This window comes from Bidens hawaiensis, unplaced genomic scaffold (assembly GCF_021521415.1).
Source record: "Bidens hawaiensis isolate Kalapana, Puna unplaced genomic scaffold, B.hawaiensis_p1.1 tig00014463_1, whole genome shotgun sequence".
NCBI lineage: Eukaryota > Viridiplantae > Streptophyta > Magnoliopsida > Asterales > Asteraceae > Bidens > Bidens hawaiensis.
Window position 1 is genome coordinate 600,567 of NW_027492258.1, and position 14,132 is coordinate 614,698.

The 14,132-nt window shown below is 30.5% G+C and overlaps 1 pseudogene across 1 annotated transcript; it reads left to right on the forward strand.

Moving 5' to 3' along the window:
* Nucleotides 1-9,148: 9,148 nt before the first annotated feature.
* LOC143546780 (ATP-dependent helicase rhp16-like) lies at nt 9,149-13,818 on the forward strand (annotated as a pseudogene). Its single transcript, XR_013137650.1, has 11 exons — nt 9,149-10,676; nt 10,758-10,831; nt 10,923-10,986; nt 11,064-11,207; nt 11,287-11,372; nt 11,693-11,762; nt 12,041-12,163; nt 12,252-12,485; nt 12,598-12,702; nt 13,292-13,444; nt 13,522-13,818. The product of XR_013137650.1 is annotated as an ATP-dependent helicase rhp16-like (transcript).
* Nucleotides 13,819-14,132: the final 314 nt, after the last annotated feature.

Consider the following 14,132-nt stretch of genomic DNA (forward strand, 5'->3'; position numbering starts at 1 on the left):
CCCTAACATCACAGATATTATTAGGGTCTGGTCCCTAACATCACAGATATTATAAGGGTCTGATCCCTAACATCACAGATATTATTAGGGTCTGGTCCCTAACATCACAGATATTATAAGGGTCTGGTCCCTAACATCACAGATATTATTAGGGTCTGGTCCCTAACATCACAGATATTATAAGGGTCTGGTCCCTAACATCACAGATATTATTAGGGTCTGGTCCCTAACATCACAGATATTATAAGGGTCTGGTCCCTCTTCGTTACCATACAACCATGCATTTCCTTCGTTTATTAACTTTATCGCATTCATACATATAAGCAAATACATTATACTTACCTTATACGTAACACTACAACCTGACAGTACGTGCAATATCCGAAGATCGTTCACGTACTAACAAGCAATCACTCATACATTTCACATCATTCATATAAGGCATACACTTATCACTTAGGATAAGTGTATTAACAAACATATCGAGTATGCACACAGCCCCAAAAACATAACACAGAAGTGGGGCTAGAAACTCACCTGAACTCGGTTACTTCTTCTGCTAACGGTTACTCCTTCTTGAGCTGTGCGCGTCTAACTGTTTAATAATTACAGTATTAAGTACCGCTCTAGTCATCTCATTGCTACTTAATTAGTCTTACACGTCTAAGTTGTTTTACTTCATTAAATCATTACCTGGTTAGTTAATCGTTAATCATTAACCTTAAAAGGTATCTTTCATAAATTGCCAAACTCCAAGGGCTGTTATGTAATTATATAATTCTTTTCTAAGTCCAGGGACCATTCTGTCTTTATATTAAACTCCTAGTTCGTTACTTTGCCCTTAACGAATTGGGTAAAGAATCATCCTCTGATTCGCTAAGCTCTCATAACGAACTAGCTAACGAATCACCCTCTGATTCGCTAAGCTCCCATAACAAACTAGCTAACGAATCACCCTCTGATTCGCTAAGCTCCCATAACGAACTAGCTAACGAATCACCCTCTGATTCTCTAAGCTCCCATAACGAACTAGCTAAAGAATCACCCATAACGAATCACCCATAGTTCTTATCCAGACTTTGACTCAAGGGTCAAAGTCAAAATCGTCAAGAACAACAAATAGTCAACAGATCTTAGATCTGCAATTAAACCTTCGTTTCTTAACCAAATATCACGATTTTGGTATCAACGGAATCATCTGACCAGCGCCTACAAACCCCAACCATCAAATCGGCCTAACATCGATGTTTAAGGGGTGCGATTTAGGCATATAGGTTACGGGTTCTTTTAGGTTAACAATTAACCTATCAAATGCTAATCAATTCCAGTAATATTTGTTGTTTTGGGTTCGTATATAACAAACTAACACAGATCTATGATTTCCCAAATCAAACCGAACCTATACGAACGATTTCTAACTATAAACGTACCTTGAACGAGTCGAACTACGAACACTGTTAAGCCTTGATGTTGTTTTGGTCCGTCACGACGTTCCAGCACCAACAAGCTCGGGTTTTCGCCTTCGGATCTTGGTTCGGTATGGTGTTGTGTGTGTTTTCTAAGGTATAGGCTAGTGTGTAGATTAGGATAAAAATGGAAAGGATTAGGATTTAAGGGGTATTTATACTCCCTTAAGCCCATGGACCTAAGGCCCATCTTTCCCTTTTGGTCCATAATTAAGTCCATCTAAAAGCCTACTTATCCTATCATATTTATTATTATTATTATCCGAACGAAAAATTGGGATGTTACAGATCTTCAATGGTTGTTGCAGGGGAGATGTGGAAGAAGAAGCAGAGGGTTCTCACGATGTATCGGGTGTAAGATGTAATTGGGAAGCACATTTACATAAATAACCCTCTAGTTAGGAGTTCTCTAGTTCTTTCTTTAAAAATGAGTTCTCTCTTGATCCTTTCCCTATATATATATATATAAGTATTGGATCATTTTAGAAGTTATTTTACAACGAGAAGTGCGAAAAGTGAATGTGTAACTACATTAATCCCAAATTTCACTCCATTTTTTATGTGTAGGTGCATATGTATGTGTGTAGGTACATATGTTTGTATATGTGCACATATGTCTGTATATGTGTATGTATGTTTGTATGTGTGTAGGTACATAAAGTTTGAATGTGGCTCGGTACATTTATATGTTTGTAGGTAGGTTTGAATGTGTAATTAAGACATAAATACAATCAACCTACATATATGTATGTAACATCATATGAAAGGGAGTGAAATTAGGGATTAATGGAGTTATACCTTCACTTCTCGCACTTTTCGCTGTAATATCACTTCTTGCAAGATCCATCCCCTATATATATATATATATATATATATATATATATATATATATATATATATATATATATATATATATATATATATAAACATTTACCAAAATAGGCTTTTAATGAAAATCTCAAAGTTTAGTTTTCACACTCTCCTAAAATTTGTTGGTTAACTTCAATTAAAAAAAAACAATTTTCATTAAATATTCATTTTAAGGAAATGGCCGGGTTCTTCTTAACGAAAACTTCAATTATACAAATAATTTTCATTAAATATTCATTTTAAGATCAAGAACTCAAAAAAGTATTTTATATAAAAAACATTTTCTAGAAACCTATTTTTACTCAAATAAAACCTAAATAACCATTTTTAATGTTAAAAAAAGTTATGCATAATATTAAATTTACATTTATAAATATTATGTATTTTTATGATGCATTTTTTAAATAAGCTTATTTTTAAATTCTTCGTTTATACCAACAAAAGAATTAGGTCATATCATAACAATAAAAGTACATTTTGTTCAAGGGTAAAGTTAAAATACAAAATGAGACAAAAATAAAAACTTTGAGAAGTATTTGTGACCATACAAAAAACCTCTTAAAAATAAATTCAAAAAATAATAATAAAAAAATCATAACTCAATATATAAATAAAAAACGAAAAACATTAAAAAATCAAAATGTTTCCGCCATCATTCTCGTTCAAAAAGAAAAATACAAAAATACAAAAAAAAAATAAAAAAAATTGACGAAAAGACACAATGGAGATAAAGACACAATGACGAAAATGAACAACATACACAATTATAACTAAAAAAAGACACAACAGATCACAAAATGTAACACAAGGCCGAATAAAATATAACACAATGTTGAGTAATATAACACAATATAAAGGAAAAAAAGACACGATGTCAATGAAAAAAGACACAATCAATGACGAAGATAAACACAATGATAAACAAAAAGACATAACGACTTTTTTCACTTACCATTGTGTGTTTTTTTATGAGAACGAGATAGTCGGTGGAAACATTTTTGTGTTTTTACATTTTTCGTTTTTTATTAAATTTTGAGTTATGATTTTTTTATTTATTTTTTTAAAGGATTTTTTTATGTGATTAGAAATTCTTCTCATCATTTTCGTTTTTATTCTGCTTTGTAAAATAACTTGACCCTTTGTTCAAATATATCTCTTAATATATTAAAATTTACTTTGTATACCCATAGTGGGTTCAGGTTCGTAATGTGTGATGTTTGTGAATTTAATATGAATTGGATTTTGTAATTTCAGAGAATTAGCCAAAAATGAGATTTTTTAAAAATGTATAAAATTTGATCGTTAAAGTGTAACATTATTGGTTTTTATTATATTTATATCTTAAAATAATAAAATTTAGTTAAAACAAAAAAAGAAAGAAAGAAAAAAAAGAACTACAATAAGAGTTTTATTTGACAAACCAAAAAAAAAGCTTTAATATATTAAATATTTCCAAGTCACCGCAAAAAATAAATAAATAAATCTTAATTTTAATATAAAAAAAAGCTCCAAGTTGTGTTTTCCTTCGTTAAGAGCATTCACATATCATCCCCCATAATTATGTGAAGGGGATTGGTAAATTATAGGGTAAGGTTTTGAATGATTGTGAGTGTAAATTATTGGGTGGAAAGATAAATGTAGTGATTTTTTGTAAATTTGGGGAACTTTGTTTGCCCCTATTTATTTTTTAATATTTGTTGGATTGGTTGTGAGTAGAGGAGAGAGAAAACCGTATGATAAAAGTATTATTTAATTAAAAGGAAAGAGAAATGTAGTGTTTTGTAGTGTAATTATAGAGATGAGGATGGAGAATGGGATGTGAATGCTCTAAAAGCGATTAATATAGGTTAATGTTCTTTTATTATATTTTGTTTGCATTTTTATTTATTTTACGTAGATTTAGTCAAACTTAATTTTACTAATCTATTAAAGCAACATGTCACTATTTCCTATTATCTTATGTTTCATGACCATTTTTCTATTATAAGCCATGACCCATAAGGCTTTATAAAATTTTGAAAATTAAATTATTGTGTAATACGAGTTTCAAACCTAAGACCTTATGTTTCAAACCAAAGGTGCTTACCAACTCCACTAAAAAGGTAATTGTGTATGATTTTTTAACTTGACATATATAAATGTGATTACGAAAATAAATTATTTATTTAAACAACATTTTGGTCAAACTTAATATTTAGAATTCTTAACTTAACATTTACTTTGACTTTATTAAAATAAGGCATACGTTAAATTTGGTAACAACTAATTATAATTAACAAAATGATCACAAAAGTTTTTTTTAAATATTACTAATATCTCGGTTTAAAAATGCGTTTATATTTAAATAAGTAGTTCATTCTGTTTTAAGTTTTTTCTTTTTAGTATCTCATATTTAGATATCATAAGTACGATATATGCATTTTAATTGAATATTATTTTTTAATGAAATTTTGGTAAACAAATTCACTTTATGATTATGGATTTTAAAACTTTAAATACCATTTAAATTTGAATTCATAACCTTTAATTATAGTTGAGCTTGCACTGCACTGGTTAAATTTGTTAACAATTAATTATAATTAATGAAAAATCACAAAATTATTAATTTTATTTTTACATCTTACCAGAATCTCGGTTTACATATTAAGATATGTAACATTTACATTAACACCGTTTGACAACTCAATTTTTTTTAATTATTGTTTTTAGTTTTATTTTGCTCATATTAATCCTCTCACATATAGGTTCCATAATTCATATATTTTGTATATATGATATATATATTTTCAGTTGTAATTTTTAAATTTAAAATGAATCAATTTGAAACAATATTCCATGTTTAATCAATTAATCAAAAATATACATAATTTTACCCCCTATATAAAATATATGACATAAATGTTTTTTACTTTTTAGTATCTCATATTTAGATATCACAATTACGATATATGCATTTTAATTTAATATTATTTTTTAAATGAAATTTTGGTAAAAAAAATCATTTTATGTATTATGGATTTAAAACTTTAATCATTATTTTAAATTTGAATTCATAACTTTAAGTATAGTTGAACTTGCACTACACCATAGGTTAAATTTGTTAACAATTAATTATAACTAATGAAAAGATCACAAAATTATTATTATTAATTTTAAATCTTACTAGAATTTCGGTTTACATATTAAGATATATACACATTTAGATAACACCGTTTAACAATTCATTGTTATTTCAGTTATTGTTTCCATTTTTTACTCATAGTAATCATCTCACATATATTTTTCACAATTCATATATTTTGTATATATGATATATATATATATATATATATATATATATATATATATATATATTTAGTTTTAAAATTTGAATTTAAAATGAATCAGTTTGAAACAACATTCCATGTGTAATCAGTTAACCAAAAATATACATAATCTTACCTCCCTATATAAAATATATGACAGAAGAATTTTTACACCAACATCGATCGATCTAAAAAGCAAATGCACGGTCATTGTAAGTTTCATTTTTATTACTCATTATTCTATTCATATGTATTATTGTTAATATGCATCATTTACATTTATATCAATATACTTATTTGTATACAATCTTATTATTTCACAAACGGCGGAATGGAGCCACAAAATATTTTGGTTATGTTGATTGTTTGTCCACTGTTACAATAGTGTTTTATGTTTTTATCTCTTCTCAAGATTATTAATATCCTGCTTACCAGTAATCTAATGTACGTTCTTTTGCTAATCCCTTCGACTTTTGTAACGCACATCTATTAAAATTGTTTATAAGATCTTCCATATTAACATGTTGTTGGATAAACATAAAACTCTCTACACAATATGTTTATTACATGCTATGCATACTATCGTAGTATCATGTTTTTCAATCAACAAACATGCATAACCAATATTACATTAGAATCTTTAATTTATTATTAGTAATTATATTGGTTAATTCAAGATTTTATGTATATAGCTATAGGATAATGAAAATTCCAGAATTATGTTATTATGGTGCACTTTTTTTATAATATAAGTTTCTAACATTTGTATATGCATCAGAATATATTGTTGTAAATTTTTTATTAAGATTGTTTGACCTTAATTTAAATATACTGTGTCCTTTAATTAGTCAGTCGAATTGAAGATTACATAATGGTTTTTAATTATCTATTATTTATTATGGCAGGTTGTGAATGAAATTGTATTCTTTTGGTTGACAATTATCCAGCTCATGATGCTGATGTGCTACATGGTAAAGTTTTGGATAACATGTTACTTTTGATGCAGCTTGTAAAGTTTTTTTGATCATGGTTATGTTTAGAATGGTTTAAAACTAGATGCATATGTTTTAGTATTCTAAATACTTTTGAAACGTTGTTTGGGTTTATAAAGTTGTAATAATGTTATGATGGTTAGTAGAATATCTTAAGGGTGTGTTATTGTATGTATAATTCTTTTAGTTTCATTTTCTGTCTCATGTATGTTATATCCAACATTACAATAATTAATAGTTTATAATTATATAAATCATCATTTGAATAGTTATTCGTAAAATCATATTATACAAATTGTCCATACTTTATATTCACTAAAAATAATTTTACTTCCCCCTCCATGTGTATTTAATTAACATTGTTCATGTTTCCACACATGGCGTCCACGGGCTAATAATCTTGAGTACAATAAACAAACAAAGGATATTAGTCTCCAAATGAAAAAAATAAATATAAAAATTAAATTCTCCAAATATTAAAACATAACAACGACAACATATAATTGCTTTATTAGTCAATAAATGCTAATCATAATTTTAATTTGAGGATGAAATAATTTGAAGAAGTCAACAATTACACCATTTGATGATAAATTGAAGAGGAAACTTGTGGATGTGTTTAACGTTGATGATGAATCTAGCATGCCAGCAATTAAGTGTAAAACATCAAATGTGGAAGAAAAGATCAATGTGCTTAGTAGTGTTGTTAAAGATGGAGTAGATAACAAAATGACATATGATGTTAAAGTTTTAACTCTTAAGTTGGAGAAAGTTTCAAAAAGAATGATTATGATTACTATTTATTGATTAATAAATAAAAACAATGATGTGTTTTTATTGTTATGTTTTAAGATTTGGAGAGATTTTTTATTTGGAGACTAATTTCATCTGTTTGCTTATTGTACTCATGGTATAAATTATAAAATGTTTTATCTTTTCATTTATCTCATTTATCTTTGTTAGTTTTCGTATGTTTTTGTATTTAAATTAAAGTAAGTTATGATGTTTTTTAATTTAATTCATGTAAAATTAATATTTATATATAAATACGATATTTGCATTTCATTAAATTTATATGATTTTACATATATATATTATGTTTTATATATGTTCTATCCGTGTATAACACATGTACTATCCTAGATTGTAAATAAGAGTAGGAAAAGAAAGAAATTAGTTGTTAAAACAAATCCCAAACACTATATTTTATTTAAGATGTATTTTAGGAAAACTAACTTTCAGAAAACGTTTTTCAAAAAAATTACTTTTTTTCTAATTTCTGATTTTACAATAAATAACATTAAATCACAATTATTTTTTTAACTAGGGTTAACCAATAATATTAGGAGTGAGAAACTAGAATATAATATTTTGATTAATAAGAATTCATTATGATAAATACTTTTAAAATAACCTATTTTGATAAATAGTTTTTCTCACAACTATATTTAAGGAAAAAAAAAACTTAGCTAAATAAACCTAAACATATTAAAAGTAAACTTGAAAATGTTTTAAATTAAATTAAAAAAGATGGCAAAAATAAATCTCTTCGTCTACACTCTGACAACCTGGCCCCTTACACATTTTTGATCTTTCCCTTCTGGCCCACACCACTAACTTTCTCTTTTCGGCCCATCTCTTGTTCTCCTGAGCCCAACATGTTCCTTTGCCGAATGCCCAGGTCAAATCGTCTACTACATAAGAACACCACATACAAGCCAATGAATACTCCTACATCATACTTTTCAAGTTAGAAAAATACTTAAACCTAAAGTCTAGCCCCACTCGTCTCTTTATTGTATATTAGTTTTTAAGCTAAACGATTAGATGAATAAGTGGTCGTAAGACTGTTTAGAAAGAACTTTATTAAATAAAAATGAAGTGAAACAATAATTAAAAATGAATCAAAAAAACCTTTTTCCCGCAACGGCTTATAACGATCACCGCCACCCTTCCAACTTGAACTACACTCATATAAACCCTAATCTCTGATTCATTTCTCATCTTACGCCTCAATTAACCTTCGTTCTCGCTCTGATTCTTCTGCCAAAGGTAATTAGCTGTCAATCCATCACAATCTCGTATTCATTTCCGCGTATTTACTGTTTTTGCTTGCTTCAGCTGCTATCGATTAATGCTGATGTTACAGTATAACCGATTGAAGAATCCTTGCTTTATGTTTAGTCTTTTAATCAAAACGTTCACTGAAAATCTGCTTTAGCTTTAGTGTTGTAGACTCTTAAACCGGTTTCAGACGTTTTTATATTTAGTCTTTCTTCACTGGTTTACGATCGGTTTTACAAAGCGGTTCCGAACCTACAGTTCAATCGGTTCCAAGCCGGTTTTTGTATAATTGGTTTCAAACCGGTTCGATTTTCGGGTCGGTTAACCGGTGTTTTTGCCCACCTTTGCTTAATAGAGGTGCACAAACCGGTTGGTTTGGTCAACAAAAGTCAAAACCGGTTTACGATCGGTTTTGGTTCGGGTTGAAACCGGTTTTTTGACTGCTTTTTGGCCTGTTTGGAACCGGTCTCGGTGGGGAGAATTACAAACTGGTTGTGATCCTATGGTTGCAATTGGTTTCTACATAAGAGGTTTCAAACTGGTTAGGTTGACCGGGTTTACTGAACTCCCTATGCTTTCAGTGTTTTGTTTTGGATGTGTAGTTGATCAGATTGTATGGAAACAGGTAATAGCTATATGAAGCTGTCGGGAAATGGAAATGGAGATAACGATAAGTTGTCATTGGGTTCTGATAATTATGAGTTTGGTCATGAAGGTACCTCTTGATTTTACTTTACATCCTCTAGGTAAAAAATTGGGATTTATATATATCTTAAGTTCGTGTATTTAAGTTTAATGTGAATGTAGGTGTTGAAAATGCTGAAGAAGTGATTAAAATTTATACTTCAGATTCTGAAGTTGATGAGCCGGAGAGGATGGAGACGAAAAACCTTTTGCAGTTTCTTGAAAAAAAAGGTGCTCATGATGATCTTGATAAGAAACAGAAAGAGCGACGACCAAAATTAATGTGGGAAGTTTGGGAAGAAGAGACTGAGAGATGGCTGGACCTGCATATGCGAGAAGATAATAATTTGGAGAATTCGAATGAGATAATGGAAGAAACTGTTGATGCATCACCAGATTTTGTTATGCCACTTTTAAGGTACCAAAAAGAGTGGTTAGCATGGGGATTAAAGCAAGAAGATTCTGCTTCAAGAGGCGGGATTCTTGCTGATGAAATGGGAATGGGAAAGACGGTGCAAGGTATTGCTCTTGTACTTGCTAAACGGACACTTTCTCGTGAACTTAGTGGACCTGGACCTGCTGAGCTGGCAGCTAGCTCCTCCACATTACCTTGTGTCAAAACCACCCTTGTGATATGCCCGTTGATTGCTGTCATGCAATGGGTTAATGAGATTGACCAATTCACCACAAAAGGAAGCACCAAGGTACTGGCATATCACGGGCCCAACCGAGGAAAAACACTTTTTTAATTCTCGGAGTATGATTTTATCATAACTACCTATTCTATTGTGGAGAGTGAATATCGGAAACATTTCATGCCACCAAAAGAAAGTTGTGAGTGGTGTGGTAAAAAGCTTTATGCAAGAACAATGAAAATTCACCGTCAACGTTATTGTACCGGTGTCAAAATTGTAGGACAATCAAAACAGCACAAAAAGAAAGGAGAAGATCTATCTGATGAAGAGGATGGTAAAAAGAAAGCAAGTAAAAAGAATACAAAGGGTAAGAGAACGATGGAAAGTTCAGAAACAGGTGATATGATATCTTATTTGCACTCTGTAAAATGGACTCGTGTAATTTTGGATGAGGTATGCTTCTTAGAGGTCTATTGTTTTGAAAATCTTTTCATTGTTCTGCTTTCTATATATCTTTTTGTTCTAATTATTACACAGGCTCATTACATAAAAGATAAACGTGGTAGTACCACGCGAGCTGTTTTTGCTTTAGAAGCTTCCTATAGATGGGCTTTAAGTGGAACCCCTTTTCAGAATCATGCTGGAGAACTCTACTCACTTGTAAGTTCTCTTCATCTTAAGTTAGTTTACAGTTTGCCAACTATGAATTCTAAATTCTACTATTTGCTTGTTTTTTTATAGGTTCGCTTCTTACAAGTAACTCCATATTCTTATTACTTCTGTAGAGATTGTGACTGTAAAGTGCTTGATTACACGTAAGGTTCTTTTTATATTCTGGCATATCTATAGTTTATTCATTTAAGTGTCTTTTGGAGATCACAAATTCTTTTATGTGTTGGATTGTAGTACAATTTCTTCGTCTCCATGCTGCCCTCACGGACCAGTGAGACATTTCAGTTGGTGGAACGCAGTAAGTTATACGTTTCATGTTCTTATGCTTTGTGAGTACCAATTGTTTGGGGTTTAACGTGTTCTTGTTTGAATTAGTTTATTGCTCTTCCCATTCAAGATAGAGGGGCTAGTAGTAGAGCTAGAGCTATGGTTTTGCTAAAAGATAAGGTTTTGAAATGCATTATGTTAAGACGTACTAAGAAAGGCAGAACAGCTGATCTTTCACTCCCCTCTAGAACAGTAAGTTCTGATGTTAACTTAGAAAAAAAAGTTTTAATGTATCCTTTTAATCGTGGTATGTTGGATACCATTTTCACAGATTTCTGTGAGGCGTGACTATCTTGATGCTATGGAGAACGAATATTATACATCACTCAGGATGGAAAGCCGGAAACATATTCATAGGTAACTCTTTTTATCTCATGGCCCCTTTTATGAATCTCAAACGTGTAATTATTTAACCATTTGAGGGCTGATCATGAATCTCTCATGATTATACCTAGTATGATATTTGATAAATATGAATCAAGTTTTTACTCATTCATCACTCATGTAATCATGTATTGAATGCAGTCCACATTGAGAATATATTGACGGGGGGATGTTTTATTAGAGTTTCTTTTATAAATTTAAATGTCGCCATTATATCGTGTTAGTGTTTTTGGTCATTTGTGTTAAGAGTTTAATGAAGTTTTTAAGTTTCTGAAATGTTTTTCTGTTTGCAGATATGAGGAAGAGGGAACACTTATGAGCAACTATGGACATGTCTTTAGCCTCCTAACACGCCTGCGAAAGGTGATTAGTTATTATTTTATTTATCTGAATGTTAATTTTGGAACTGCAAATTTTTGTGACTTAATTCTGACCAAATTTGAGTATTATTAATGTAAGAGTAAGACCATGGAAGTCTTAAAAGATATTTCTGGTTATTTGTTTATATGGATGCATGTTTAATGAACCAAAATGTGCTTAATGTATGAAATATTTCCTACTCAATTTGTTTTTGAAATATTGTAATATATATTTTAACAGTAAACATGAGCAGACTGAATTAAATTATCTTAACACTGCAGGCTGCTGATCATCCTTATCTTGTGGAGTACTCCACATCGGCTGTTGCAAGAGGAACAAGCAAGAACATATATAATAATGAACAAGTTTGTGGTTTATGTCATGATGTTGCAGAAGAGCCTGTGGTACACTAGTTTCCTCTTGATTTTCACTCTAAAAATATACTATATCTTAATAAATCATAAATAAATATTAGTGTACAAATACTTCCAGGTCACATCATGTGAGCATCTCTTCTGTAAGTTATGCCTGATTAATTTTTCTTCTTGCTTTGGTCAACCGGCATGTCCTTCATGTTCAAAGCCGCTTAGAATTGACTTCAGTGCAAATAATCATGATCAAGAAATTCAGAAGCCTAAATCAAGTTTGAAAGGATTTAAATCATCTAGTATTCTAAACAGAATCTCTCTTGAAAATTTCCAGACAAGCACAAAAATCGATGCTCTGGTATGTCGGTCTCTATTTTAACATATTTGCTCTGGTTAACCAAACTATAAACATACAAAATAATAGTTTAGACCTGTTTTTCGAATTGACTGACCGGGCCGTTAACTTTCAGAAGGAAGAGATCAGATTTATGGCTGAAAGGGATGCTTCTGCTAAAGGAATTGTTTTCAGCCAGTTCACTTCATTTCTTGATCTAATACATTATTCTTTGCAGAAGGTACAATAAAACAACTGATTATGTAACAAGCCTTCATGTAGGGCTGTAAAATGAACTGAACGTTTAGTGAACCGTTCGGTGGGAGGTTCGTTTATGTTCATTTATTTAATAAACGAACGAACATGAACAAAAACTTTTGCTCATTAGGTAAACAAATGAACATGAGCATATGTCTTGCTCATTCAATTATGTTCGTCAACACTAGTTTATGTTCGTTAATATATTCTTTTAGGTTTTTTAGGCCCATTACAAATTTGTTTAGTTTTTATTTTAGGCCCAACGCATTGTTGTTCACATGATCACATTTACTTTTAGTTGGTTTTAGCATAGTTATGTTCGTTCATCTATGTTCAGTTATGCTCGTTCGTTTATGCTGTTAAAGAATGAACATGAGCACGTTGAATTTCTAACATGGACAAAAAAACTTTGCTCGCTTAGTTGATCACTCAAAAGTCAAAGTTGACTTGTTTACACTTAAATTCAAAGTTTGACTTTTTCTACACTTAAAAGTCAAGGTTGATTCTTGAGTTGATCTTTTCTTTAACTATCAAATGAACCAAGATGAAAGCAGAATGTTGTGAATCTGCAGAGTGGCATGAAATGTGTTCAGTTAGATGGATCCATGACAACGGCTGCTAGAGAAGCTGCAATTACCAGGTTTACTGATGAAGGGGACTGCAAAATCTTCTTGATGAGCTTGAAAGCAAGCGGCGTTGCTCTAAATCTCACAGTTGCCTCACATGTAAGTCATTATCAGCATCATCTTGCATTTTCTTTAACTGTCATTGTTCCATTTCACTCAACTTCTTTAATCCTTAGGTATTCTTAATGGACCCATGGTGGAACCCGGCGGTAGAGCAGCAAGCCCAAGATAGAATCTACCGAGTAGGCCAATACAAACCAATCAGGTTAATTTTATACTTTCATTTATCTTCATATAGATGACAAAACGAGTCACGTCAAGTAAAACATCAAAATGTGTTATCCACTAAATGAGTAAATGTATTGCATAATGCAGGGTTGTGAAGTTTGTGATAGAAAACACAGTTGAGGAGGATATTCTGGAAATGCAAGAGAAGAGGAGATTGGGGTTTAACGGGTACACTTATTATTATTATTATTATTCACTTTACTAGCATAAAAATTAATAAATATAAATACTTGTAGCCAGTGGCAGATCCAGACATTTAACTCAGTGAGTGTAAAAAATAATCAATAAAATAAATTACATGAAATTATAAAAACGAACTACATTAAATATAGCAAAACAAAATACATCTTCATTGCTTAAAAAATATTTTACCATTGTGGTTCCAACGGGTAAAACTAATTCTCCAAATGAACTTGAAATTCATGAATCATCCGCATGTTTATCTTCTTCGTTTAACAGTTAACATCTTTTTAATCGATCATTAAAAAGAAAGAATGAG